Source organism: Polistes dominula, unplaced genomic scaffold (genome assembly GCF_049000335.1).
Source record: "Polistes dominula isolate Pdom_NZ unplaced genomic scaffold, Pdom_raw_medaka contig_78, whole genome shotgun sequence".
Taxonomy (NCBI): Eukaryota; Metazoa; Arthropoda; class Insecta; order Hymenoptera; family Vespidae; genus Polistes; species Polistes dominula.
In genome coordinates, this window is record NW_028301042.1 from 1358322 (window position 1) to 1385287 (window position 26966).

Consider the following 26966-nt stretch of genomic DNA (forward strand, 5'->3'; position numbering starts at 1 on the left):
TAACGCATTGTCACACGATTTTTTTAAATTTTATTTTCCCCTTACCGAGTAATAGCAATTTAATTATTAATATAATCAAAGATTGTTGTTTTATATTGAGAACGAATAATGATTTGAATCAGAAATTAAAAAAAAAAAAAAAAAAAAAAGATAAATGAACTCTGACGCATATCTCAATGTTAAAATGCAAATATTTGAACACTGACACAGTTTCAAACTACCTTGAATTATTTAAAATATTAGGGTGAGATCCAGGGAAGAAGGGTAGGAAATGATTAAGGGATTTTAATAAAAATAAAAAAATAAAAAAAAGTAATTGGATTGATTTAGACAAATTATCTTGAAAAATGTATTAATAAGTAGATAAAATAACGATACGATCATGAATCATTTAGGATAGACGTAAGCTATCGGAAAGGGGATGAATGGTTAGTTAGGAAAATGGGGGGAAGGTTTGAAATAACGATATCCTGAGATGCACCCTCGTCAAAACGTCAGGACGAGTCTCCTGTTCGTAGCCACATATCGCTTGGTGTCAGCCTTTCGGTAGTCATTCAGCTTGACAAATGTCCAGCAACACCCTCTATCCTTCCTACTGTCTTGAATCTAAATCCTTTTGGTCCACATATCCTAAAATTACTAATGTTATAGTAAACGAAAAACTTTTGCAATTATTTTTCATTCCTATTCATTCGTTTCATTATCAGATACTTCTAAGTGTCATTTACTTTTATTACAAACTAGTATCTCATACAAACAAACCAAAATAATCCAAATTAATATTGACAAAAGTATAAAAGATCAAATCGTACGAGTATAATCTAAAGAAAAGTATATATTATATGCAGAAAAAAAAAAGAAAGAAAGAAAGAAAGAGAAAATGATTTTCTTGGATGGTTTTATTCACGCCTCACCTAACACGTCGCGTTTCGTTCACTTCAACAGCCGATTCGGTGTTGCTCTTTCGGTGAAAAACGACAAAACCCACCCTCTGTCATAGTGAAAATACACAAGGGAATAGGAAGAACGATCGTGATCGTGGAATAAAGTAGAAACGAATGGAAGACTTTATGTAGAAGATATGAGACGAGGAGGGGGCGTGAGGAGGAGGAGGAGGAGGGGGGATATATATGACGTATGACAAAATACACAAAGACATTCTTGTCTCTACTGTTATTCCTGAATACAATTGAAATCAAAATGCAACATTTATTTAACTCATACAAACATACAAATATAATAACACGAATAATAAAATATCAATGATAATAATAATAATAATAATAATAATAATAATAATTATAATTTATTTTAAATGAAAAATCATTTCAAAGTAATTTTATGTTTCAGAAGGTTGAGGGGAGGAATGGGTCAAGGTTTAAAGGAAATAGGATGGTAAGTTTGGTTAACGAACAAATTGGTGAGATCAACTAGAACTAGATGAAGAAAACGTCTAGGAAGTAGAAGATAATCCTTTGTAGGAAAGTAGACGATGGGTTAAATTCTAGTAGGAGATCGAGGAAGGATTTCGTTTGATCGATCGAAGGATCAGTTCACATCAACCTTTCGTTTTGTCGTTGGTCACCATGGTTGCGGTTTAACTAAGATTAAATCAACAAATCTCGTGAACAAATTATCTCGAGTTTGCAGATATTTAAAAAAAAATAAGATTTTTGTTTGATTAAAGTCATCACACTCCTCTCCCCCCTCTCCTTTCTAAAACACATTAATTTATTCAATAAAATTCTATATAAATCATGTGAATAACGTGTGTCACAAAAGAAAGCAACGAAGAAAAAGAAAAATCAAGCGAATCATGATTCCATATTCGTAAAAGTCATTGGAAATAATTGCTGCATGTCTTCTGATTTTTTTTTTTTTTTTTTATTATTTTATATTCTTTTACTCGTGACGATTTAAAAAGGACGTGTAATTCTCGAAGGATTGTTTATTAAAAAATTACGTACGATTCGCGTCCGCTTTCTCACCGGTAGCGGAAGTAAACAGGTAATAGAACTTAGGTATCTTCACTCTGGTTGTCTCTGTAAGAAACTAAAAGGGGCGTTTCACATTTTACATTAGTAGTAGTAGTAGTAGTAGTAAAATAAAAAGATCACCGTTAAATAAAAGAGAGATAGAAAATAAGATGCACAGATCTCGAGAAAAGAAGACACGTTTGCTCGCTAATATTAGGAATAAAAAAAAAAAAAAGAAATAAGAAAGGGGTAGTCATGGAAAAAAAAAAAAAAAAAAAAACAGATATATAAAAACTACGTTAGAATATAATGAAGAAGAAGAACAAGAACAAGAACAAGAACAAGAACAACAACAGCAACAAGAAGAACAGCAGAATCGAGAATATAATTCATAGGATTATCGAGTATTCCCATGGCCTGGATCGGTCATTACAAAATAACAGTAATTATTAAATATACGTAGTAACTCTCACAAGGAATCTCTTCTTAGGAGTTCCATTGTAGTTTTGTAAGAGACACCAAGTAAGTTTAAGAACCTTTCTTTTTCCAACTATCTCTATCTATCTCTTACCTTTATTTATTTCCTTTCTTTCATTCTTTTAACTTAAGGTACTTCACTCAGTCACGATTCTCTCTCTTTTCACGATTTTCTATGGAGAATATATAACTCTATCTCGGTCGATCTTACTTTTTCGTCTCTATTTCCGAAAGTTTTAACCGAGTATGAAAGAGAAAGATAGAATGAAGGTTCTTCGATGAGAGCGGAAGTAGAGGGACAGTTGCGTGTACAGAACAGGCATTGTTGAGTTCGCAAAGTTCTCCTTGCAAAAGATAAGTACCTTCTGACTGGTTCCCGCTACTGCCGATGACTTTTCTCCCCCTCCCTCCCTCCTCCCTACCCCTTCAGCACCACCCCCATTCTGTTTCTCTCTATCTCTCTTTTTCTTTCTTTAATATACACGTACATGTATTCTCGTTCGGTTGTTAGTGTCTAACCAACTTCTCGCAAATAACCCATACGAATACACATTAGTTTAAAGCATACCCTGTATAGTATACAGTGCAAAGAAGAACTCGGAGGTTAGGCCAGGTCGGGTTACCCAACTGTACAGAAATGTCAAGAGAAACCATAACGTTATAATTTATCGCACCGTAGATGCATTGTCATGGCGTATCTTACGGGGGCGGCGGTGTGACAAATCGCGAACCCGACGTTAGTTCTTCGTAGAGAGAGAGAGAGAAAGAAAGAGAAATAAAAAAAGAAAAAAAGAAATAAAACTAAAAAAAAAAATGAAGCTAATTTTGTATCGTTCGAACTCGACCGGATGCGATGACACGCTTGAGATTCGTCTCGATTCTTTTCCATTCTATTCATGTTTGAAATAGAAATAAACAATGATTCTAAACTTAATTCTTTAATTTTTGAAAAAACAATAAATGTATTTAAGTATTTCGAATGATATTTTCAAAAGTGGATTTGAAATTATTCTATTTAACAATTTTACCTGATACAAACAACGATAATATATTTGATACGTGCATACAATTCGTAAATACACTTGCATTCGTGCTGATTTACCATCCTCTCTCTTTCTATCTCTCTCTCTCTCTCTCTCTTGGTTAAATTTCAAGCTATGCCCGTGCTTTATTAATAGCGTACCGGACCCGTACTACTATCTGCATTCCTGTGGACGGTATTTGCGTTCCGTGGACATTACGCGTTATTGGAGAACAACCGAACCGTAACGACCGTACCCAAAACCGCATCATATACGTTGGTTCACGCTACAGGAAAAGAAAGAAAGATTCGAAAATGTTGGAGAAGGGTTAACGGAGTAAAACCAGGGGAAAATGGGAAGAACGAGAAGGAGGAGGAGTAGGAGGAGAAGGAGGTGGAGGAATAGGAGGACGTTCGTCCTTTTATATTATATCTCTGTCTCTCTCTCTTTCATTCTTTTCGAACGTGTATGCGTGCAAACCTCTCGGATATTTCCCACCGTTAATTCATGTCCGCATGCAGAAGCTCATTATAGGTATACTAACACTGTATTTGTATCGCGCGGACCAGGCTATGATCCGCGACCACAGATCGTGACTTCTGTGGGAAACTTGAAGTAAAGTAATAACCGAGCTACCTAACTTAGTCTAGGTTATATGTTTCTTAGTCTATGTGTACGTAAGTATATATGTACTAGGGTAGCTATTATCTTAAGTATTTTACAATTTTTATATTACCAATAACTCACTTCATCATTTAAAATAAATTAATCAAATAATATTTTAAATTTGAACAATCTATTTTTAATTTTATGTTTATGCAAAAGAATGCAAATTTTACACTAGTATACTAGTTGTGTAACTGAAACAAATATTCTAATTGTATTATAGTGTACGTGAATTTATTAACACTTTGATAGGATAACAAAACAAAGTAATTAATGATTGAAAATATATATAATAACAAATTAAATTAGAAATATAATGAGGAATATTTGAAAAAGAAACTTACGATGATTGTAGATAGTAGGAAGGTTTGGAATTGTGAGTTAGTGGGAGTTAACTTGCCATAAATTCGAGAACGGACCGCCCAACCATCAAAGCGATCACCCGAGGCTTCCTTACCCCTGTAGTCCTCGCATACCGGCACCGATATTAAATGACAAAGGCCAAAGGCATACCTTACTCGTCGACGAAAAGACAGACAACGAGAGAAAGTGAATAAGAGAGAGAAATTGAGAAAGAGAGAAGAAGAAGAACAAGAAGAAGAAGAAGAAGAAGAAGAAGGGGTTGCTGGTATAGGAAATTCTCGCGTAAGCTCTTTGGAAAATCCCGCAAGCATCCACCTTCAATGTTAGAAGAGAATAACCAACCAACCAACCCTCTTTCCCTAACCCCCACACCTCGAACATCACCCTCCTCTTTACCTTCGTTTACCATGCTTCTTTCTCAACCAACCCCCATCACCCCTGCCTCCACCCCCTACACGTCAAGATTCTCACTCGGTATCGGTATTTCGCGGGTAGGATGTTTTAAATACGGAACTACGGTACTTCTCCTTACCAACAACCCCCTCACCCACCCACTCAACCCCAAACTCTTCTTCTTCTTCTTCTTCTTCTCTGAATTTGTTAGAGTGAGAGAGAAAATGTCTAACTTTAAACCACGTGGCTTTCGGTACAGGAGGAGCCTGTACAGGATTCTGTACAGGATTCTCTGTACAGGTTCCTGTACAGAGGGTGAAACGACTTAAAGGACCTCCTTTGATGTCTCTCGGGTGAACCACCACCAACGTCGAGTCTTAAAAATTATTAACGACGCAACAATTCGAGAGAGTTTCCTCGAGGACGATATTGGGAATCCTTATGGGGGGATGGAATGCGACCAAGGTTCGCTGTAACTATACAGGGTGATATACCTACGTCTTTTCGCGGCTTATGCCAACGAGAATACTATACCTCTTCGTCTACTCTCCCTCTCGTTATATTTACCACTTTCAATCTTTGTATATGTGTGTGTATATATAAATGTTTACATTCATTAATGTATGGATTAATATTTACTTATGGGATATTTATTGGACCGTATTAAGTTTAGTACGTAATTAATATTTTAGGGTATTTATATAGGAATGTAGTTTTCTTTTTTGATTATTATTATTTTTTTTTATTATTAATAATAAATTATCATTAAAATTAATTATTATTAATTATGTGTATAATATAATATTACATATATATATATTTTATAATATATATTTTAATAAAAAATATTTTATTATTATAATAATAGTATAATATTATATATTATATATAATATAATTAAATATAAATATAATTTTATTTTATTTTCTATTACTTTAGATTCTTGTTAATTGGTACAACGTCTATGAATTATTTAAATAATAAATCTTTAATATAACCTATATATTAAATAATACGAACCATTGGGATTGTGGGATAGGGAGAAGAAAGTAGCGAATAAATTTCAAGAGATACCATCAAAACTTTTCAATATTTATTTTCAACGAAACTTACGGATCCGTTGTAACATCGTTTAATTAGGAGCGAGAATACGATCGTTGGCAATTACGTTGATTAACGCTAGTTATACAAATTACCAAAAGAGATAAAGAAAAAGAGAGAGAGAGAGAGAGACTATACGATATACACGCTCGAAGGGTTCGATCGTAGAATTAAAAAAAAAAAGAAAATGAAAAGAAACTCCATTTTCAATCCATGGTCTCAGAAAAAAAAACTAAAACCTTTCGCCACGCGACATTTCGCATATTTGAACTCGAGGAAGAAATGAGAGTATTGAAAGAATAAAAAAAGAAAAGAAAAAAGAAATAAAAAGTAAAAGGTCGTAGTTGAATGGCGAACAATGAGCAACGAAAAGTCCCCATCGATTTCACGATGAGAGAAAATATCAAGCGAGTAGTGGTTGTTGTTGCTGGTGATGGTGGTGGTGAATCGACGATGCAAAGGGTGATTTTCCAGAATGTTTCGTGGTATCGTAGAATATTCCTTTTCAAAATATATCTACGCGCATAATACTGAGGAATATAATACACTATCGAGCAAAAGTTTGAGAATCCTTTGAACAATTTTAATCATTTGACGATAAGAACAAAATTTAAGTTGAAAAATTCTGGGAAACCCAAAAGTATAATATTTTTGAATTAATTTATTAGGATTTATTTTCATATTTATTATATTAATATTTTTTTAATAATTTATATTTTAATTATTAGTATATGTTATATATATATATATATATACTATAAATAAAATTAATATTAAAATAAATAAATAAAATATTTATTTAATAATAATTTATTTAAATTAAAATATATTAATAATTATTTAAATTTATTAATTTATGAAATAAATACTATATATATAACAAATAATAATAAACGATATACAATCATCTTATCACCAAGATAATAAAAGTACGTCCGATTTGTCATTAAAAAATTGAAAAATAATTTTAATCAACAACTTAAAATTAATAAAAACTATAAAACATTTAACAACACATAAAATTTGGTTGATACTTTATTCAATGTTGATTAATTTAATAGGAAACATTGAACAAACATACTGTTCCTAGAAATTTATATAGTGCTTTCGAAACTTTTAGCTGATATTGTAGATAGATAGAAAGGTACTTATATTTATATATATATATATATATATATATATATATATATATATATATATATATATATATGGGTGTGTATGTAGAAGTATATAGATATTGTAGAGAAGGGAGAACATACAGGAGACAGATATCGACTTTTGACTATTTGATGAGGAAGCCAAGAATGGTGGATTCCCCGGTGACGAGATGTCCTCTCAATATGGTAATTCTTTGGGAATATTCCAACGTTAGTTCTAACCCATAAAGGACGAGTCGATCGCCCACGTATTTCCTGTACCTAAAGTACAATTCAAAAGAGGAAGGAAATACTAATGATAAAGAAAATGAAAAAACAAGATGAAGATGAAGAACAAAATTCAGAATACTCATCAACCCTGACGAAACCCTGACACAACCTTGACACATTCAACTATTTTTTCAATACAAAGTAACGCCTGTTGCCTGACGTGAATTCCCCTAAGAACTCGCATAGCACTCAACGTGTTAAGGGGACCTTCTACTCTGCAATTTAAAAAAATTTATTTTTTTTTTTTATCATTTTTCGAATGTATATATATGTAGAAATATTGTGTTAAAATTTCAAAAAGATCCGATGTCTGTAACTACATTTTTGGTGCCTGAACGTAACTACCTCGGACCGCTTTCCTGAGCGTTCGGCGCGCACAGACGACTCTTATCTTGTTCAATCCCTTTCTCTTTCAATGTTTATTCCAGCAGTTTTTTTTTATTGTAATCTGTATAATCCTTCGCATTGTCAGGTATATTTTTCGGGGGATCAGACATAGAGGAATATATAACTGTCTGAAAATGATGATATATAGATTATTAAATTATGATGATGTTAATGGGCTAATAATTTGAATAATACGTGGCCCATTGCTGGGCCCACTAATCGGCCAATGATCAACTACCATTAATGGGCCGATAATAACTGCCGGTAATGGGCCGATAATAACTGCCGGTAATGGGCCGATAATAAATGCCGGTAATGGGCCGATAATAAATGCCGGTAATGGGCCAGTAATAAATGCCGGTAATGGGCCAGTAATAAATGCCGGTAATGGGCCAGTAATAAATGCCGGTAATGGGCCAGTAATAAATGCCGGTAATGGGCCAGTAATAAATGCCGGTAATGGGCCGATAATAAATGCCGGTAATGGGCCAGTAATAAATGCCGGTAATGGGCCAGTAATAAATGCCGGTAATGGGCCAGTAATAAATGCCGGTAATGGGCCGATAATAAATGCCGGTAATGGGCCAGTAATAAATGCCGGTAATGGGCCAGTAATAAATGCCGGTAATGGGCCGATAATAAATGCCGGTAATGGGCCAGTAATAAATGCCGGTAATGGGCCAGTAATAAATGCCGGTAATGGGCCGATAATAAATGCCGGTAATGGGCCAGTAATAAATGCCGGTAATGGGCCGATAATAAATGCCGGTAATGGGCCGATAATAAATGCCGGTAATGGGCCAGTAATAAATGCCGGTAATGGGCCGATAATAAATGCCGGTAATGGGCCGATAATAAATTTTATTAATGGGCCGATAATAAATTTTATTAATGGGTCGATAATAAGTTTTATTAATGGGCCGATAATAAATTTTATTAATGGGCCGATAATTAATTTTATTAATGGGCCGATAATTACCATTTTACTTTTATGTTTTAGGTAAGCCATTCTCAAGTTCTGATGGAGCTACCAAAGCACTAAAGTTTTAAGGTGTTTTTTTATACTACTGTTTTTGCAATAAAAAATTAATTAAAATAAAAAAATAAAAATTCATTTATATAGTTTAAGACTCAATTTAACAAACCCAACAACTTTTAGATCGATATCTTTTATAGTTTTCTTGAAAAAAATTCGCGAATATAGCCTTTTTTTTAGGTGCTCAGAGTAGAAGGTCCCCTTAAAATAACCTAACATAAAATAAACTCATTTTTATTCTTTAGTTTTTCATTAATGGCACATGTTATAAGAATTTGTTTGAATTTTTTTTTTTTTTTTTGATAAGGTTATTTTAATTTGACATAGATACGAGTTGAGAATGATAAAATGGGGGACTTAAAGAAATGGTTAAAACGTTTGTGGATTGATATAAAATGTTGCTTGAATTTCTCCTACAATTCCCCCCTTCATCCTCTTCCCTCTTCTTCTTCTTCTTCTTCTTCTTCCCCTCAACACCTGTGCTCTTGAAAACTTCTCGAGTGGGGTTCTTAGCTTATGTTAGTTGTTTACTCAGGACCGCATGGCAGCAATAAAGAAATTAAAGGAACTTATCAGTTTCTGGAAATACACCTGGCGGATACGAGGGAACCTGGTGTATACGAGACTGAGACTCGAGATTACAGGTGGTTAACAATTGATACATTGTTCTTTGAAAGTGTGAGAGAAAAAGAGATGGAAGAAAGAATTCGTGTGTCCCTTTTTTTAAAGAATGAATTTTTTATTTATTTAATTCTCTTTTTTTTTTCTTGTAAATTGGTTGGAAGGATGTTAACGTAACAGTGCAAACTTAGGGCTAAGATTTCCAGTGCAATAAAGTAAGAAAATAACAGGGAGCGCAGTTGGATGAGAATCGTTGAAAAGAAGGCGTGAGTTTTATGAGGTAGGCAAGCAAGCATTGTGATTGCCATACAACGTTGATTTTAAGTATAGAAAAAAAAAAAAATCAGAGAGGGAAAGATTAAATGGGGTAGAATGTGGGTACAAACGAATTTTTTTTTTTTTCTTAAGATATATCATCGTTCTCATAGAATGATGTGTTTGTTTCAGCTTGCAGGATCGTAAATCGATATTTGTTTAGGTATTCTTATGATATACCGAATTCTTTTTTTACAATTCTTATGAGTTGTGTAATAAAAAGGGTTATGAACGAATACTTATATTTAGAAATATCATTTTTAATAGTATTGATAATTAAAAATGTAAATGTAATCTAATCGTAAAGTTGAGTTTGTTAATAGATAATGTTTGTTATATGAATTTAAATGCAATCATAATTTGTTAAAAATATCAAAGTTAATTCTAATAATGTTTTGAAAAATGTTTTATAATTTACAAAGGCCGAATAACTCGTTTTTTATATTGTTAGTACTAAATTTAGTTATTACTTCAAATTATTTTGTTATTTATTTAATTTACTAAATTTTTATTTACTTATCTAGTTGTTTGATTTGTTTATTAGTAAATTTAGTTCTTACTAAAAAAATTATGTAGTTATTTATTTAGTTAATACTACAAATTATTTAGTCATTTATTTAGATATTACTTAGTAATACTAGTAGTTAGTATTACTTAGTATTACTAAGTTTTTACTTAGTAAATACTTTGTATTTACTTATTTAGAGTTATTGGATTTAGTTATTTACTAAATTTGTATTTTCTTATTTAGTTATTAGATTAAGTTATTACTAAAAAATAAGAAAATTCTATTTAAAGTATTATCAATAAAAAAAAGAAAACTATTATTATTTATTATGGAATATTTTGAACCCTAATTTAAAGATTAAATTAATTTATAGAAATAGTATACTTTTCAGATAAGAATTATTAAGTTATTACTTAGTAATACTAGTAGTTATTATTACTTAGTATTACTAAGTTTTTACTTAGTAAATACTTTGTATTTACTTATTTAGAGTTATTGGATTTAGTTATTTACTAAATTTGTATTTTCTTATTTAGTTATTAGATTAAGTTATTACTAAAAAATAAGAAAATTCTATTTAAAGTATTATCAATAAAAAAAAGAAAATTATTATTATTTATTATGGAATATTTTGAACCCTAATTTAAAGAATAAATTAATTTATACAAACAGTATACTATTCAGATAAGAATAATTGTAATTAAAAGCGTATAATTATAACATAATGTATTTTATAATTTGAATAGGTATTAATGAATATAAAGAAGTAACTAAAGTTGGAATAAAATAAAAGAAAATGAAAACGAACGAATTAATTCATTATTTCCAACGAAATCGGCAGTCCCATTTGATTTTCTTTTTTTTTTTTTAACGATCGCCAGAGGTGACAATCGAATTATCCGAAGCGTGGCCAGGTTCGTAACGAAAAAGAAAAGGGCCGGTGCTATAAAAAAAGGTACAAAACGTATACCCGTACCCGTACACGATGAGTAAAATAGCTCGATGGAGGAAAAGAGGAAAAAAGAATAGCACGAAGAGGAAGAAGAACAGGAGAAAGGGAAAAGAGGAAGAGGAGGAGTAGGAGGAGGAGGAGGATGAGGAGGAGAATACGAGAATACGTCCCTTTCCACTTCATGGCCTATTGATTCCCAATTCCACCGATAATGGTCGGGGTTGTTCCTCTTTTTTTTTTTTCTTCTTTTTTTTTTTGTACGCGGATACACTTGTTGATCGTACCACCCTTCTCGTAAAAAAGAAAAAGAAAGAAAAAGATAGGGGTGGTCCCGGAATTTCGTATCGGACGGGATATGCAACTTCAGTGGGGTTTTTTTTCTTTCTTTCTTTTTTTCTTTTCCACCCCCTTCTATATCTATATTTTCTTTTTATTTTCATTTTATTTTCATCTCTCTCTCTCTCTCTCTTTCTTCCTCTATTTTTCTTCGTTCGAATTCATACAGGGAAATGAAAAGAGATGTAGAATATGGTTCTTCCCAAACCCAATGGTTGAGGGAAGTTGGGATGATGTAAAGAAAAAAGAAACACACGAGTTAGGGTGATTTTATGATGCGTTTTAGGCTCGTAACTGGTTTAATTTGAAAAGTGGGGGGGGGGAGAATACCAATGAATATTTTTCTTATTAACGTTCCTGTATTAATTTTATTGCATTTAATGTATAAATAATAATTTATCTTAATTCTTGTTTTATTTAAAGGCTGCACGCCGCAGGTTTTGTTTAATTGAATGTAAACTAAATAAAATGATACAATAATAAACTAACAAATTGTACTTAAGAAAGATAAGCACAATCTAAAATATAAAAGGGACAACACATTAATTTACTAATTAATACCAAAATAATGGTGACTCGAATTGAGGAAAATATGAAACGATGAAGTAATGGTGGGGGTTAAAGTGAATAGTCGCATGATTTCAAAAGCGTTCGAACGTTAATTCGTATTTCATGGAAAAGGATAGAGAATGAAAATCAGACGAAAGAGGATGAAGATGGTTAGAGTCTTGGTGATGGTTTGGACGGGGGTTTAGGGAAAGGGGTGGATAATGACGTTGAAGACGAAACCCTTCGTCTACGAGACGATATTTACCAAAAGTTATCGAACCGCGAGAGACTGAGGAATTAAACGAAGTACCGAAAGAAAGCTTATGTACAAGTGAGAAAGAAAGTAAATCGATGTGTAAAGAAAAAGATTACGATTGGCTGATGAAAGTTGTCAGCTAGAGTGAAAACACCAAGAAAGATATATAAAAGGAACGAAGATGAAAATGGGGAGAGGAAGTGGAAAATGGTCGCGAATCTTACGAGAGTCTTCGAAACAACCCTTTTTCTATCTCTCTCTCTCTCTCTCTCTCTTTCCCTTTCAGCCCTTTCGATCGGCCAAGAAGATATCTGGCGTAATTACTAATAAGTTTTCGGCACGAAATGAGGTGAGGAAAAGAGAGAGGGTTAATCCGAAAGTACGAGAGCAGAAACAGGAAGAGTTTGTGGGAAAAGGATGGGAAAAAAGAGGGTGAGGTGAGGTGGGGGGGGGGGTTGGTTTGGTAGAGAATTGGGCTTCGCTTTTGGGATTCATCTTCGATACCTTCCAGACGGTGAAAAGCAAAGAGAAGATGGAGAAAGTAAAGGATGAGGTTGTAGTGAAGAGTTAGGGGTAGAAGGGTGAGACGAAAATAGGGTGAATCGCCCTCCTCGTTTTCATTTGAAGTAAAGCGGCTGGTTGAAAGCAGTTAAAGATTCGCGATGTCCTTTCGATCCCAAGCCGAGATATTCGTAATTACTGTTTGTGTTTCTCGAACGTTGAGCCTGTGCTGCCCGTATTTATACCCCTCGAATAAAACCATCCCCTTTTTCTCAAGGACGAGGACCTAGGAGACGAAACTGCTGATATCTTTCGAACTCTTCGAACTACCCTTCTAGTTTCTCTCTTTCTCTTTCTTTCTTTCACTTCTACCCTTAAATCCAACACTCGAGATATCTCTGATTCCCAATCCATCTTTCTTACGATACACCAACTCTCTCTCTTTCTCTCTTTCTCTCTTTCTCTGTTTTACGGAAGGATCCTCGATCCTTATCAAGAAGTACGCCACTGAAAATAGCATCCAACTGTTAGGGGTGGTAAATGGGTGGTGGTACTGGTAAATGGAAGAAAGAGGGTTGTGTTGTAGTATCAGGCACCTCTCTCCAAAAAAGGGTGATGGAAACTTTCGTCAAGGATAGAAAGGGGTGCCAACCAAAGACTACCTTAGAGAATCCTTTTAACTCCTTCAATCTGATTTATTGGCCCTATCTTTACTGAAAACTGATCCTCACTGATCGTCAGATGGATTCGTTAATGCGAAACTGATTAATCTTTGAATTTATGCTGATTACTGTTTTCATTTATTTAGTTTGTAATCTTTTGATTTTAAACTAATCTAATTAATTGCAATTTTAATAAATTATTGAAATAATAAAAATGATGCTTAAATGTGAACATTTTTTTGTTTTGTTTCATATGTTAAAAAATTAGAAAGTTCAAAAAAATGAAAATAATTGATGGTAGTAGACGTTAGAAAAAAAAAGTAAAAAATTCTGAAAAAAATTAGGCGGGAAAAATCAATCAATATTTAACGATCGCTAATAATTGCCTTGACCGTTTACAGTGTGACACCTTAACTGCCGTCTAACAGCAGTTTATATGGCTTTTGTTCAAGATCGTTCATCATCTTGCTCACAGTCTCGACGTGAAATAATCATTGGAATCTTACCGGGAATGTCTTCTTACGAGATTTACGTTCGATGTCTCAATCTTTTACTTTCTCATACCATTCGCTTACCTTATGTTCCTTACTATAAAAATAAAATATTTTTTTGAAACGATAGATTAAAAATAGCATAGATAAGAACAATTTTCTTTTGTTTCTTGCAGTAAAAATAAACGCCAGATATTATATATAGGATTTAATAATTTATATAAATTAAATAAATATTTTATTAAATTTGTAAAAATATTTTAAATAATTTTAATTTAAAATTAGATGGTTTTTTGAAATAAATTTGTCAGCAATTTGATTTTGTGAAATATAAAATATAAAACAGTAAAAACATTTTGATTGCAATCCAAATATTAAAAATTATTAATAAACAATATATCATAGAATTATATTGATAATAAGAAAACTAGATTAATTCTTTATTTTTAAACATGTTACTCTAGTAGAATAAAATGGAAGAATCTTTGGTAGACGAAAGTCGAAGGACTCTCCTCTCTCGTTTTGGTAGGACGATGCTTCGGGCGGTAATGTTTTCCTTCCCGACTCGGCACACCAGGTCTGATTTATTTTATTGCTTTCGGGTCCTAACGTTCGGTGTTTATTTCGCCGAATTACAAGGAAAAGGGGTTGCTACTACCAATTGCTAAAAGGTTCACCGTTAGCTTTTCTCCTATCCTTCTCACTTTCATGAACGACTTTTCTCCTTCGTATCCTTTTGATCGAACTTGTACGAAAAGATTGAAACACGAAAGAGTAGAAAAACATTCACCAACTAAATAAAATGTAATCTAGAACTACAATCTCACACAAAAAAAAACATAAAACATTATTTTAAAATTATTTACATCGTTGTTTAATACAAAAAAATTGTAATGATAAAAATGACATTATTTTTTTTAATAATAGGGGATGAAAAATAAGAGATAATCGATAAGACAAAGGATTTCTTTCTAAGGGATGGAATTTCAAGGATATCTTTTATAACCAAAGATGGTTGTTACGGTTGTGGGCCGACTATGATAATTGTAATGAACGCCTTGAGATTCAGCGAGCCCATCTGCGTCCAAGTTTTACCCTCTGCCATATCTTCAAACCACAACCACCACCACCACCACCATCATCATCATCCCTATCACCGATTTCTCTTTTCCTTTACGTTTGTCTTTCTCTTTCTTTTTTTCTTATCTTGTTTTTCTTTCTTGTGAAGGAACGACGAATACATCTATCCTTTCCAAAAAGGTTGAACGAGCAACCAACGGTTTCTGTACAAACTCGGGGAGCTAGCAAGCTAGCTAGCTCTTAAGTACCGAACTTGTTCGAATTGATTTAAGTGCTGAATGCTAAATCAAGCAAAGGGCTTACGTTTCAACCCTCCCCCTTCCCCTCATCCGCCCATTCCTGCCCAGCCAGTATGAGAGAAACGAAAGCGAGAAAGGCGTGAGGGAGAATTTACGAGTCGCCTAACCTCTTTCTTTTTCTTTTATCGTTGCAAATTGATCTTAACGTTCTTTATGATCGATTTAAATAAAATATTATTTATAATATATTAAATGTATCTTTTGTTATTTTATTAATACTAAAGTATTCGTTTTGATAGTAATGATAATTGTATTGTAGAGTTGACTTTATGAAACATTTGTGGTTAGTTTACTTTACAATAATATATAATAAAAAGAATATTTTATAAATTATTTAATTAAATTATTACAATTATTTTGTAATCTTTGAAATTTACTATCAATATTGTTTGATTATAAATACAATTACTTTATTTGTTAAACCAATACGAATTGTTCGATTAACCTAACCTAAAATCGCACGTATTGGAAGAATTAATGGTTTTAGGTACCACTGATGTCAATTAAAACACAATAAACCTTACGAGTAATAATTTATACAAATTATTTCACGAGACCTAATAAATTTAAATATTTGTATAATTTATTTTTCAAAATACAAAAAAAAGGAGAACAAATATAAATTAAATCAAAGATAAGAAATTTGTCAGAGACTAGAAATGGGATTCTTGTTGTAACATTAAAAGACGAAATGAGTGGTAGAGGATCGTTAACGACACGATTTCAAATGGTCGCATAGCTTTCTACTTAAACGCAACTGTGCCGCGGTCATCAACACCGGACCAATTAGCTCAACGCTCGGTGTCCGCGAGTGTCTCATCGGCTTTTGGAAACCGGCATGTGGAGTGGAGAGTTCATGAGGTCAAACAAGAATGGTTTCCACGTTCCTCTCTCTCATTCTCATTTGGTTCTTTCTTTCTCGTAGTATCATGAACTTACTCGCACGATTTGAAATACACACATATACACACACATTGAATTACTGTTGGTATATTTGTCGGTGGGTTTTATTACACGTGTCTGTACGAATAGGACAACTCGCGGGAGCGTAATGGGTAATATTCATAAATCAGGAATATCATTTGAACCAAGTAGTATCACACGAAATTCTCTTCTTACCCCCTACCACAACTACCCCTTACCCTACTTTCATACTTCGAACTTCGTCAAACATTTTTCTTTACATGTTTTTTTTTTTCGTTAGATAGAATAAAAAAGAGCAATAGCAACAAACAAACAAACAAATGAACAAACAACAGGAATCGTCGTAAGATTGCTTGACCTCTCGTTGAGCAATCATTCTGTATTTTTCAGTCAGATCGTATCAGGGCCCGACACGTGGAAAGTGTGAGAAAGATGAGACACAGATAAGAAACTTACAACGACGACTACGAAGACGACAACTAACATAAGAGACGACGATGACGATTAAGATGACGATGACGATGATTATTATTATAATGGTGATGGTTATTACGATAACAATGATCTCTTGTAACATTTGGACAACGTTGACGAACTAACGTAAACTCGCGTTAATATCTTTCCTCGATTTAACTTATGAAAATGGGTGGGGGATAGGGATTTCTATGGAAACCATAAAAACAAGACTTTTACAAGTTCGAGGAATCGATTTCTTATATGTAAGATAGTTCAACCACGATAACAGGTTACGTATATGAGAAAAGAAAATACAAATGAGAATATAAACATCGTAACGAGGTCATATAAGTTTTTCTTGTTCATAATTTAATAATAATAAATAATAAAATAAAAATTAATAATCCTATAATTGGTTGTCTTTGCTTTCTGTTCTCTAAACGTTGCAACAACGAGTCCAAATTCTTATGTTGAAAAAAAACAATAAAAAATAAATTCAGTTCAGTCGTTCAAATGGATAGTTGGTTGGTTTCGCAAAATGATTGAAAAATACGTTTGACGAGTTTTAAGGGCACTACTATACTATATTGCCCTTATATGGTCGACAACGCGTAAATCCGCGTTCTAAGAGAAGAAACTGCACCGGCGACATTAATTTGTGAACGATTACGGGCACCTGCTGCTGTTTCTGCTCCTGCTGCTCATGCTTTACCTGCTACTGTTGTTTGTTGTTAGTGTTGGGCACTGCTTGTAATGTCTTATATACACTAAAGAAGAAAAAGAACAAGTAAAGAAACATAAAGAAAGAAAAGGATAGTGAGACAAAAGGGGTCGCGGCTCAACAACGGCAACGGCAGCCATCGCGCATTCTTTCCTTTCGCAGACGTCACTCCTCCTTCTCCTCCTGATCCACCTCCTCCTCCTCCTCCTTCTCCTCCTTCTCTTCTTTAAGGTTCTCTTTTGCGGCGTGGCTAGCATTTTCCTTCGTGATTTCAAATCATTCGCATTTTATTTCAAATATTATTTTTCAAGTGAAAACTTCTTTAGAATGGGAGTGATCTGAAAAGTAAATAAACGGAAACGGAGCTATGTAACGAAGCTATGAAACGGCTGCCATACTAAATAATGAGAGAAAAAGAGACAAACATAGGATTTAGATTGCGAGGGAATGAGACGGAATATAGCTATAGAGCTTTTCCTATTCTCGGTCTCCTCTTTATGCTATGCTTCGTAGTTATCGCTCCTGGTTGTATATGTGTGTGTTTGTGTGCGACTGCATACTACAAAGCGTGGACACGTATTTTTTCGATACTCGAAATGTTTGTAGGTAGGAACGATAGAAGGGTAAAAGAATAAACAGAGATATACGTATTATAACAATAATATAATAATAATATTATAACAAATAAACCCAACAATTATCCTACTCCTGATATTCTGCAGTCGTCTCTTTCTCTCGAAACTTAGTTTTTCGAAGGTTTCACTTCTAACACGTGTGATCTGCCCATATGATATTTTTTTTTTTTTTTTCGTACTAATGTTAGCCAAACCTTTACCAACCCCTTCCACCCAGTTGACTTTTCACATAACATGGTTGTCACTTTTTGGTACTTTATAGGGTCCTATAGAGGTTAAGATCTTTTGGAACTTTAACGCGATTTGAAATAATTCGAAAATTTATTAATAATTATTAATTTGTTGTATTATTTATGTTTTTTTTAAATACTTTATCAAAATCGTAGTTTTAAGTAATAAAAACAGGAAACCAACAAGCAGTATAATCAGTGTGAGAAAAGTTAAGCTGGTACGTGTCAAATAATGAAAGAATTATTTGGAACTAGCCAAAGTTGATGATTTGGATCGTTTCTTTTTTCTTTATTTTGTATATCTCTTTCTTTCTTTCTCTTTCGTTTTATCATAATTTAATCGCACGAGTAGTCGGAAAAGAACAACCTAATCTCGGACAATTATCATCGCGTAGTAGCAACGAGTCCGTTGGACTTTTACGAGGCGATTCGAGGTGAGAAGAAGAAGAAGAAGCCGTAGCCCAGGTAAATGCACGACAACAACAAAACTCAAGAAACTCTCTCTCTCTCTCTCTCTCTCTCTATCTCTCTCTTTCTCTATGTGTCAGGTTTTAGTTGGCGATGACCCGCGAACCAACTTCCCACGGTATCCGATGCTTTAAAAAAGAAGGACCAGTTTTCTTTTCTTTATTTCATTCTCTTCATCTTTTTTTTTTCTAAATAGTTTTACGTCTCTTTCTTTCTTCCATAGAAATCTGAAGTTGTCTTTATGGTTGAAACATTTAATAAACGTTTTTTTGATATATGTTTTATTATATTATTATGATTCGTCGAGGTAACAAAGTTTAATATTATCGTCCCCAAAAAAATCTTCATATTGTAAATACGTGACAAGAATTAATTATTATTTTCATTTTGTGTTCATTTTTAAAGATTCATTTCGAAAATAAGGATTAAGGTTTTGTGTGAGTAGAGTTTTGTTTCTTAAACATTGAATCAACGTATCGTTTTTGTAAGTTTATTTAATATGAAATTAGATGTTTGCTTATTAATAAGTGTGTATTTTATTTTATTAAAATAATTCTAAAGAAGTAATTTTTGAAATTAATTATTATAATAAAATAACACTTTTGTTAATTAAATAATACTTCTACTCCTAAGTACAATTAAATATGTTTTCTAGTTTTAATATAACAAATAAAATGTATACTATCATTCTAAACAATTTTTCATGTACTATTAGTATTATTTGAAGTATAATTATATTTATATAAATTATATTATATTTTTATTATTATTTATATATTATATATAAATTAAGTATAAGTATATTGATATAAATTAAATTAGATTTCTATTATAATAAATAAATGATACTAATTAATCCTAAATATTTCGATTAAACACATATTGTTCTTTTCATTTGATATAAATAAATGAATATCGATCAAATTCGTATGACAAGTGGAAATTTCATGTTCCCTTTTACATGTAGAAGGACTCAACGAACGAATCAACGAATGACAGAGTAAAATAGAAAGAGAGAGAGAGAGAGAGAGAAAGAGATAAAGGAAGAGGGATGAAGAGAAGAGAGGAGAAGACGAGTAGATCGTTCACGAGCAAAGGTCTCTGCATCTTTGTGACAGGCCAACTAACTCGGATGAATTTACATGACTGCGTAAACCGAGTGAGCTGTCTCTTCAGTATGCCAGACCGTCGGGAGAACGCGTGGATACGCGCTTTTAACAGAGAACACACAAAGAGAGTGAGAGAGAGAGAGAGAAAGAGAGAGAAAGTAAGAGACGGAGGTTAGTATTAACGAGCTTAAACGAACGGAAACCGAGTGTGTCCCCCAACTGTTCATAAAATTAAAAATTATAAAATTAATCGGGTTCCATCCTAAAGTGTTGATCCTTCTTCTACGTTCAAACCTTTTCTTTCGTTTCTTTTTTTCTTTTCTTTTCTTTTCAATTCTGTTTTATTTCATCGTCATCATCATCTTGTTAGTCTTCTTCTTCTTCTTCTTCTTCTTCTTCTTCTTTTTACTTCAATTTCATCGAGTCATTCATTCATTCATTCAACTTGTTGTTTCATTCTCATTCTTTCATTTATTTCACATGAAAGAGTTGAAATTCTTTAATGCTTGACTAATCGATGAAAAGCGAGAACCAATAAATATGGTCAACATTCATGGAAGAAGGAGACAAACAAGGTATAACGCCATTTTGGTACCGTTGAACTTAAACGTGGGTGGGTTTATACTTGAATTATCGACGAATCGAAAGATTAAGTGCTTATTTTCGATGTTCAGACTATAAATTTAAACTACACAAATTTGAGATACAATTCGTAGAATTTTTTTTTTTATACTTTTCTACGAATATTCACACGAAGAAAGAAAGTAAAAAAATAAGACGAAATAAAAATAAGAGAGACATTTAAAAACCTTGCTTTCTTAACATTAATTTATTAACATCTTGACGTTGAACATTCTTTGTCTCTCTCTCTCTCTCTTTCTTTCGAATATCTTTCAAGTTACATGGAAAACAGGTTTCAACCAATTCACATATTAACAAGACGATATCAACTTAACTTATAATTCTATGTAAATATCTTTAATATTCCAAACAAATTCACAAACTAAAAAAAAGAGAAAAACGTTTAGTTAACATTCGGTATTAATTATAATATTGGGTTGGCGAGAAAAGTTAAAATTAATAATAATTGAAATAAATTATTGTATGAGTTTTATTGAAATTTTAATAAAAGAAACATGTGTGCAGATCACACGTGTTAGAAGTGAAATCTTCATAAAAACTAAGTTCCGAAAGAATCAGACGAATACAAAATATCTGCTGTAGGATAATGGTATTTTCTTCTTATTTAGTATCGCGACCGTTTCATTGCCTCCCACCGCTCCGTTACATAGCCGCCTACCGCTCCGTTACATTTTGTTCAAATCGCACCCATTCTAAAGAAGTTTTCACTTCAAAAATTTCTAACTAATGTAATATACCAAACGTTAATATTAATCCTTTGAGTACCGAATACTTTATTACTTATAATAATAAAGTATAATAATAAAAAATATAATAATGTAATTACTGAGAATTTATAATAACTAAAATATTTTGTAGAAACGGAATTATTCATTATATAACCAGATTCTAATAATAACAATTATTAGATAAATATTATATTTATATAATTAAAGTTTTTCTTTCTTAAATAAAATTTAATTAATTAATATAAACATTACATTATATTAAATTAATATTAACAAACACGTATATGCATTCATAGGACTTTAAGGGTTAATGTACGATAATAAATAAATAAATAATTTATTTGAAGATATCGAAAGAAAGAGGAAGGTTGATATGGAGTTTAAGGGGGGAAAGGGGGTGAGGGGAGGGTGCGATATTAAATAGAAAGGGGAGAAACGTTGGTAAGAGTAGGATATAAAATTAATAGTGATCTAGATTTCTAGATTGCGGAGAATGCGAGCAATTGCGAATCGTGGGAGTGTGGGAGACACGATATATGAAATTTAATACGTTCGACACGGAGACGTGGAACGTATGAAACAACTCGACAGAAAGAGAAAGATATATAAAGAGAGGAATAGAGTTGAGAGAGAGAGAGAGAGAGAGAAGGGCTAGGAATAGGGGAAGGTGGGGGTGAGCAAGAGACGATGGTTGAGGGGGGTAACACAAGTTGAGAGGTATACACACATACATGCGATGGAATTGAATGAGAAAGAGAAAGATAATATTTTAGATGAAAAGAGAAAGAGATAGAGAGAGAGAGAGAGAGAGAGAGAGAGAAGCTAGCAGAGAGACACATAAACGAATGCCATTCCCGACCCGCGTGGTTTCGCGCACATCGCATTATTGTTTGCCTTCAATTAAACTTCCATTTTATGTAATGCCCTGGCCGTCATTTACGTATCGCGATTCTCATAAGCCTCTCGAGCTCATAACTTCCTTCTTATTTCTTATTTCTTATTTATTACTATTTTTTTTTTTTTAATTTTCTAATATTATTATATAATATTAAACTTTTACAATAAAACTTATTGCATTTGTAAAAAGTAATATATGAAAAGTGTTTTGCAAAATATTGAATGTTGTTTCAATTTTTCTTCTGTGTTAATTTTATTAAGTTGATAATTGAAATTTATTGAATTATTTTAGAATATATATAATATTAGAAAGTTCGAAAATTTATAATAAATTATTTCTATTGTATTTGTGTAAAAATAATAACGAAAAGTAATGTGCAAAATCTTTCATATTGTTTCACGTATAAAAATGTTTAATTTGATCAAATATTTTAACATTATTAAGATAATAATTGAAATGTATTGAATTATTAAAGCATATACAATAATAGAAAGTTAGAAAATTTGTAATAAATCATATCTCTTAATTTAATTGAGTTGTTACAACTTTTGAACTATATCTTTTATAATCGGCACGAACTTAAAAGAATAAAAAGAGGAAATATCAATCAAACAAACATTACCGTATAATATATTTCGATCTATTCTAAAGATACCTGAACAAATCGTGATATTAAACATTTCATTTCAATTTGTTTTTATCTATGTATATATATATATATATATATATATATTTGTCATTAATATTTACTTGTGATCGAAGGTAAGATTTGGAAAGAAGTGAAACGGCAAGATATAACCCATTAATTAAGACTCTCCAGATGTTTGGAATTACTTCCTTTCCGAGATTCATAGCCAGTCCTGCCAGAAATATTCCCCCTTCCTCTCTCACTACCACCACCACCACCACCTCTACCACCACCGCCACTTCCACCACTACCATCACATCTTCTTCTTCTTCTTCTTCTTCTTCTTCTTCCAACCTTTCCCTACCCCAACCATCGATTTTCCAACGACTCTAGTAGGAAAGATGACGACGAATACTACGATTCTATCTTGACTTTTGCTTATAACGACGTTGACGAAATTTCCATTTCAATCTTGCAACCAAACCCAAATTCTCTTCAACTCTCTTCTCTTCGTTCGATTAAATTTCTAAAAATATTCGTAGAACTAAAGTTTTTAACATTTTTTCTACAAATGAAATACAATCAATGATCTTGTCAAATCAAATATCATCATTTGCATCAACAAAAAATAATAATAAAATTTAATAACCCTTTTTTAAACCCATTTGTTTCATTTTTATGAACTCCTAACGAATATAAAGAATAAAATCATTGGTTCATTTCGTTTGAACAAAATCCCCTTTTTACGATAAAATATCTTCTTTACTCTCGTATCATTTTCTTTTCCATGTCCTACATAAAATACCGATTCGTTCATCCTCGTCCTATTATTTTCCACAATCTTCTACGCTTCCTAACCATCCTGCAATAATGTTAAGTCGTAATCCTATATTATCCGAACGAGAACTCTCAAGGACATCGTCATTCGCTCGACACTTTTCACAATCTCACATGACAAACGTAGAACCAAGCGCCACAAGTCAAACTGATCGTGAAATCGTATCTTCATCTTCTTCATCTTCTTCTTCGCAATGAGATACGCATGAGAGTTTATGGGAATAACCAATAGAAAAGTAAGAGATAAATAAAGCAAAGAAAAATATAGAAAAGTGTTAAAGAAAAGAATAAAAGAAATCAAAGAAAAATTGATAGGTGAAAGTGAGGAGAACAAAAATAACACAACATTCAGTTGGTGTAGGGGTTGATTTTAGGGTTGTTCAAAAGAATACAAAATAATAAAAATATAAAATGTAAAGAAATATTTTATAGAATGGATGGATGAAAAGATGGGAATAGAGAGGGGGTTTTTGAAGAGGATAAAAGGAGGGCGTATGAGGGAGGAGGGATTGAGAAAGGGTATGAGATGGTCGCACGCATGCATACAATGGTACGGGAACGATCGTCGAGCCAAGGATGCATTTTATAGGTCCGATGCCTTTTATAGTCCGCGGGACTGCAGGCGGCTCTAAAGAGACTGCTGCCGAGATGAGGAATCCCGTGCAATTAAAGGCTTATTGCTTGCATATCTCCGAATCGATCCGCCACTAAAGTGAGTATTGGCGTTGGTAGTAAAAGGAACTCCTAGATAACCAAAGAAACGGCTTGACCAACGACCACCCTTGTGTCTTTCTGATCCTCCGATTTCTAATTTAAGTAAATCAGCAATGGCTTTGGACCGATAACATTTCTATAAATAATTTAAACAATTATTTAATATTATTTAAATATAAATTATAAAGTATTTTATTGTATATTCTATTAGTTTATGCAAAAATTATATAAATTGAGTTTAAATAATATTCATGTTTTGTTAAATCAAATGAATTTTGTTGGTCATATGAAAAGAAAATAATTGTTAGATGAATTTTGATCTATGATTTGATTGATTCAAGCACGGTTTAAAGCCATCGCTAGACGAATGAGAGCGGGACACCGAAAAGGACTGTAAATATTTTCCTGCCGGGCCATCTCTCCTCCTTTCTCTCTGAAGATTGGTGGGGGACGAGGACGAACGGGTGGGTTTGTATGGTGGAAGTGGTCGATTTTATGATTTTATGGCTTTCATTTTATGTAGCTGTCGATTAGATTCGCGGTACCGCTTTTTACGCTCGTTTCGCTTTTTATATCGGCGCGAAAAAAAAAACAGGGCTGAAGAGGTGCGGGCTTGGAGGGTGGTGGGAAAGAAGTAAAAGCGATCAGGATGACGCACCGCGAACATTCTCACTTGCCTTTTTACGACATAGTCGAGGTACGAAAGTCGATAGGTCGATCAAATTGCCCTTTTCAACCATTTTGTTTGCTCCCTTTGTTCACGATCGATTAGCTTATCGTTCAAAATTTTACGCATAGCAATAAAATGGAGACAAATGTATTATTTCCCTTTTTTAATCCAGAAATAAAACACACTTAGGTTAGAACTGTTCAAATTTAACCTCAAATATCGAACGGTTGATTGTAAGAATTAGAATTCTAGTCTTTATCATCCCCCCCTATCCTTCCTACCCTTTTAATTATATATTCATGCATTTAAAATTGAAATTTTAGGAGTAGTAGTTGTTCCCTTAATATTGGTCGACGTGTTGCTCATTGCTACATTACTAATTTCCGCCCTGGGCCATACACATTGTTCAAACACACGTGCACACCGATACAACGTTAAGCATTTTAAAAGATAAATAGATTGATAGATAAAAAGAAGAAAAAATAAAGTAAGAAGAAAAAGAGAAACAGAGATAATACGTCCACCTACAAACCAATCTATTAGGCGCCATCTCTCTGACTGCTCACTTATATCGGTCTGTTTGAAAGAGAGAGAGAGAGAGAGAGAGAGAAAGATTTAGTTCCCCTTAAAACTCAACCATTTCCCCTGTCTGTCCCCCTTAACCCCACACCTCCTCCTCATCATCATTCTCATCCTCCTGTTCGGTTCTTACTCTCTGTCGTCATCATCTCTTTCTTTCTATCTTTGAACAGGGTCCCCCTACAAACTACTCGAGCACCGGAAGCTGACCGATGGTGAACACCCACGCGCGCGAATTATTCCGACGCTTCGTTTCTATCTCGTGGCAAACTACACCAACTACTACTACTACTACTACTACTATTACTATTATACTATAGTAACAGCTATAGCAAGCACATCCAACAGCAGCAGCAGCAGCAGCAGCAGCAGCAACAGTTTCAAGTACGACCGGATTGAAACTAATCAGTTAAGAACGTCCAACGAACTCTCACGAAAGATCTTTTGCTTATTTCTAAATTCTGTTATTACTTTCAATATGAAAATATCGATAATCAAAAGTTAACATTTTGTTTGAGGTTAACCTGCTGATTGTACCAGGGTAGATCATCGTAAACCTTTCGTCGCGTTACGAAAATCCTAAAGAATAAACTCGTATCTCTGATCGTAAAGTTTGTTTATTCCAATTTGAGTCATAAATTATTTTATCCCTTCTATTACCTTTTTTTTTTTTAACAGTTTCATGTTAACCTCTCTTTCTTCTTTTACATCTTTTGATATTCATTATTATTTACGATCGAGCTAATCGAGAATATTTTCTTGACCCACCATTCGAACGTTTAACTTTTCCCGTTTATTCTATTCCATCATCATTGGTTCCCTTTTAACATCAAAAATTCTTTTGTAAAATTTTAGGTTAGTTTTATTTCCTTTTGTATAATTTTACGTTATGTTTTCTTGACCCTTTTGTAATAAAGTTATATTACGTTTGTTTAGGGCTTACCATACTCACGTTACTCAAAGTATGCCAGAAATACACGAAGTACAGTAGGGGGCAAGAACAGGAACAAAATCCATGTTCATGGAGTTCATTTGATTGCAATTGTCACAGGAAACACTGAAACCTCCTGATCCTGTTCCTTCTTTCCTTTTTCTGAAACATATTGAACAATATTTTTTGATTAGATCTTTTAATCCTGTAACAGAGATCTAAACACAAATAACATCTTAATTAATATCTTTCGACAAAAACAAATATGATTGTCTAACTAAATCAAACTTTAACCCGTTCTTCTTAAACTCTTAACGATTCTGAAGGACACTGAGGCAAGTTTCTTTAATGTAACTTCTTGCTTCTAAAGATTAAAGG

General features: G+C 32.9%; 1 long non-coding RNA gene across 1 annotated transcript in view; it reads right to left on the reverse strand.

The window, feature by feature from the left end:
* The window catches only part of LOC149031723 (uncharacterized), a 231864-nt gene that overhangs the window by 133577 nt on the left and 71321 nt on the right, over positions 1–26966 (reverse strand). The window contains exon 3 of the long non-coding RNA XR_016177399.1: positions 26610–26750. This is a non-coding gene — a long non-coding RNA (uncharacterized LOC149031723). The remainder of the gene's footprint in view (positions 1–26609; positions 26751–26966) is intronic.